The sequence below is a fragment of the Antechinus flavipes genome, chromosome 2 (genome assembly GCF_016432865.1).
Source record: "Antechinus flavipes isolate AdamAnt ecotype Samford, QLD, Australia chromosome 2, AdamAnt_v2, whole genome shotgun sequence".
Lineage (NCBI taxonomy): Eukaryota > Metazoa > Chordata > Mammalia > Dasyuromorphia > Dasyuridae > Antechinus > Antechinus flavipes.
Genome location: NC_067399.1, coordinates 477,945,538 through 477,950,556, shown reverse-complemented (window position 1 = coordinate 477,950,556; position 5,019 = coordinate 477,945,538).

Below are 5,019 nucleotides of genomic sequence, written 5' to 3'. Positions count from 1 at the left end.
TTTTCCAGACCACATCTTTGAGGAAAATTCTTGAGTGATTATATTAGATTATTTTACAGTTAGCATGTCAGTTGTAAACAGGTGATAATGGTTGAGTAAAAATAGAACTAGCCTTCAAGTCAAGATGATATAGATTCAAATCCTCCCTCTTGTACATGCTAAGTGGATGACCAATGTCTCAATGATCCAGACAATTTTCAAAGACTTCATATGGACTATCAGGGGTTGATCTGGATTACTGTAGTTTCTGCACCAATTAAACCACAAGTCTAGGCCTCTCCTCCCCCCAAAATCAATTACTTGTTAATGATCATGAATTTTGAGCTAGACTGCTTCTCAGAGGGTGACCCCCTTGTTTTACAGGTGGGGAAATCAAGCTAAGTTCCCTTCTAGTAAATGTTCCTGAAGTATCTGAGAATTCCTTTGTAACCTAAATTGTTAGAGTTGTCCTTTCCATTGAGAGGTTAAATGGCTTGTCCATAGCCACAGAAAGGGGGGTGTGTGTATGTGTGTATGTGTGTGTGTGTGTGTGGAGAAAAGGAGGGAAAAGGAGGGAGAAGGGGGGAAGAGAAAAAGAGACAAAGACAGAGAGAGACACATAGGGAGAGACAGAATAAGAGACAGAGAGACAGAGAGAGGAAGAGAGAGACAAAATAGAGACAAACAGACAAGGAGAGGCAGAAAGAAATACACACACACACATATATATACATACACATACATACATATATATATATATATATATACAGAGAGAGAGACAGAGAGAGAGAGAGACAGAGACAGAGAGAGAGGGAGAGAGAGACAGAGAGAGACCAAGACCAAGACAGAGAGAGAGAAAGAGAGACACAGAGAGAGAGAGACAGGGACAGAAACAGAAACAAAGAGAAAGATAGAGAGAGACAGAGACAGAGATAGAGGTAAAGGGAGTTATAGATATTTGATTTTAAGTTAGGAGTTCTCAAGTATTATAAGTATTATAAACAATCCTTCCTCCCCCACTGTATCACCAAAGAAATATGGAAAAACATGGTAAACATCAGCCCAGCTGTTTTTTGAATTATGACAAACTGTGAATTAGGGGAGTCTGGATTCGTGAAGGTTGAATGTATTACCAAACTGAGTTATTGCGGATCCTATGGGATTTGACGAAGAACACCCGTTCTCAACCTGATAGAAGCTTTCCGACAAGTCCCAACAATTCCAAGGCAACTTGATTAACCTCCAATGGCCCCCAAGAAAAGCATTAATTGGTCTAAATCAGACAAGCCCAGAGTTGTCCTGAACTTTGCTACCGTGAGGATGAGAGGCAGGTTGGTTCTGCCTGCTTTCCTGTGTAGAACAGAAGTCTTATGGGTCGGTCTCTTTTCTCCTTCCTTATACAGGGGCCTTTCCAATCCTATCTCTGTCCCTCCAAAGTTTCTGATTGCTTTTTAGTAGGTAATCTGGGGAACGATTGATCTGTTTGAATTATAAGGGCACGTAAACCACCTCATGTCACAGTGATGAATGATTCAAAATTTCAAAAAGCAATCCAACATTTAACGATGGAAAAATGTTTAAATGGTGTCAGGCACTGAGTAAGTGGCAGCTTTCTTTTCCCTTCTTCAGCCTCCTCTGCCAGCCTGTTTACACGATGTTGACAGATATTTTAGCATTTGCCAGGGAAATAATTTGAAGAGGCTGGCTGTTTGCCATAGACTAGTTCGACTTTTGCAGAAAGTCAGATGTATTCTATTATTGGTATTAGATGGCTATGCAATAAAAGACAGACATTGTACACCTGGACGAAAGGGCACTCTCTTTTTGCAAGATGCACTTCCATCACTTGCTGGCAGTTTCCCATCTTGTTAGGACCAGCTGTCTCTTTACCTAGTACATTCTAAGAAACCTTTCCTATCAGGCCAGATTTTAGAACTCTACTGCTTTGTGTTGTTGGAATTTATTTTTTGCAATACTTATAAACTATTGGCACCTGAGTGGTATAGCCATGTTAAAACATACACACACACACACACACACACACACACACACACATACATACATACACACACATCCCACATGAAATATTTAAAAAGTTCAGCCTTCTCTATTCTACCTGAATTGCAAAGTAAGTGGGAAAGCAAAAACATCAGCTCCTGAGTGAAAGCACTTACTATAAAATAAAGTGATTTTTTTCCCCTGGACTTAATTAATGTTGTAAATAATGCCTCCTAACTTCTGCATAATGATTTGCTCTGTTATGCTATTAAAAAGTTCCGTTACGTCAATTCACACAAGCAGTAGGCACTGGTTTCAACATTAAATAGGACTTTGGTTAAAAGTGAAATGCAGGAGATGGTTTTTTTTAAGTGACTGTTGCTTTGCAATGCTTTCTGTAGCATAAGATAAGCCAGCAAGTAAGATTATGTTGAATATGCAAGTTATATGTTAATATGATTAAATGACTAGTGGATTGCCCAACATAATCAATTGAAATATTCAACAACTTTGTGTTGAAATTGGAAAAAATTATTACCTTGAGGCTGCCAAGCCCATCATGCAGCTTTGCATTTGCAATAATATGTCTTTACTTAGCATTTAAAACATATTTTTGACTTTAATAAAGCATGATTAGTCTATTAAAGAGATACTCACTAGGAAGACTGAAAGACCCCAAATGATGGCAACTAGTTCCATCGGGGGATGCTAAAGGCTCACTGGAGGTGCTGAGATGCTTCTATTTGGTTTATAATATCAGGAGGGGTTGGGGGGTAGCTTTTTAGGGAAAAAAGAAAAAAAAAATTAGTTTCAAGCCATCCATGTTAATTTCTCATGGAATTATCTGCCTTCCCACTCAAAATACCATGGCATGATTTAGCCTCTTGATGTGTTTTACTTGTATTTTCAAACTCTGAGAGATGCCATCCCAGGGCAGTAGGATGTAAATGTGTCTCTACTCTCATTGAGCAAGCCCAGTTAAAGCAAATAAAATCAAAGAGGCATATTCCTTTTCGGTGGCTTTGCAAACTGTAAGTGATGGAAGAGAGGCGGTAGTCATTCCACAGGGCGTCTTCTTATTGACAACAGCAGAAGTAAAAATTAGAAAACAAATCCCCTTTTAAATAAAACAGGGTAAAAGACCTACATAGCTAGGAGGAAATGCTAATTGAAAATACCTTGCTAATGCTAGCAAGTCACAGGAAGGAAACATTAAGTTATTATTTTTAATAATGTTTACAAGTATATCCAGCTATTTCCAGCCAGTGAAAGATGTTAGCCTTGGCCAAACGTGGCAGATCTACTTTTCACTGAAGACGCTGCTCATCTTCTCTCTGATAGCGATCATTAATTTTATTTTTTAACCCAGTCTTCAAATGAAGACAGATGAGCAGGAGAGTTCTAAATGCAAGCTGCTTATGTTCAGAAAAATGGCTGCTCGATTACAGATCCCAGCATCTGCATGGAGGCCAGTCACTGTTTGGGAAGAAAATAAAAACAAACATTAGGTGAACAACAAAACAGGCCTTTGAACAGCTAATGGCAAAGGAGGGGAATTGGGAGGGGATTAGAGTTGGGGTGAAGGTGGGGGGAGAGGCCATGCAAACTGCTACAATGATCTGATTCATTCTGTAATTGCTATGGAGACTTACAGACACAATTATTGTTAATTGCTCTTGATAATTTTAACATTACATTTTAACATTTATTTCTCATTAACAACCTTCTTAGTGTTAGAGATCAAAATGCCTATTATATATCACAATGTTGGTAACATTGTGCCACATCTCTAAAAAATATTTTTTTCTCCAGGGCAATTCATCGGAGTTGTATTTTTAAGTCAAATGTCAATTAGCCAGATTTTTCTGATACACTTTCTCCCACTAAAATCATAAGTTTTGACTTGATTTGCTTCTAGGAACTGCAAGAAGCTTGGAAGATATCTTGATCTCAGGAATAATTCTGTGGAATTCCTCATGGGGTTTTGTAAAGCCTAAGCAGCCTGAAAATGAGGGACTTATATCTGATCAGAGTGGTACCCCCACTTGACCTCCGGGGCTTTGGTCTAAGGGTCAATGTCAAGTGGGAGATGCCCCTGCAGCTCAAATTGCTCAGCAAGATAGCCCTCCTAGATAGGAAGATACAGTCTCCTCCACCCCATCAAAAAAAAAAAAAAAAAAAAAAAAGCCTGACCACAACAGGAAAAAAGCAGAGGATTCAGAGTCAAAAGCCCAAGTTTCAATTCTCACACCAACATTCTCATTTGTGTGAGAGTGAGCTGGTAACTTATACCTATTTCAAAGACCATAAAACAATTTATATTCAAAGTAATTATTTCTTTAAAGCTCTCCTGCAAAGGTAATTGGGAAAGGTAGACAACTAAAGAAGGTGACAGAGTAGTGTTGTCAGAGAGAACAAGAAAAGAGGAAGAAGGACTAGGGTCATATTCTTTTTTGACATTACTATACTGAGTGTGGAAAAAATTTTTTTAACCAGGGCCCCTCTCCCAATTTATCAAGATTCCTAGATATGACTCTATTTGTGATTTCATTTGGTGATGGGGCACTAAATGAGTTTTTTTTTTTTTTGTGGGGAGAATATTACCATAAATCAGGACTTCAAAAGTAACCAATTAATGATCACTGTCAATTTCTCAGGAGAAAAAGAGTTAAAAATCTGTTTGTTGATTTCTTCTTCCACAAATCTCAGAAGAGTTTAGAAGTATAATCTCCCAAATAAGAAAACAGGTCTTCTATATAGATCATGTGAGATCACAGTCATGGAATGTGACTTCCAAGCCCAGGGTGAGACTAAATAAAATGTTAGTCAAGAGACCTGAATTCAAATCTTGATTTATATTTTTAAAAGTATGAAATAACCAAACCAAGAGTCCAATAAATAGAGATCTTAAATAATTCATTCTCAGAAAGAAAAAGAGACCAAGTTTAAAGGGACTATTTAAGTATTGAGTGGAATGGGAGAGCAATACAGAGATGCCTTATTTTTTTATATCCATCTAAGACTTTTTTCATATTTAAATGA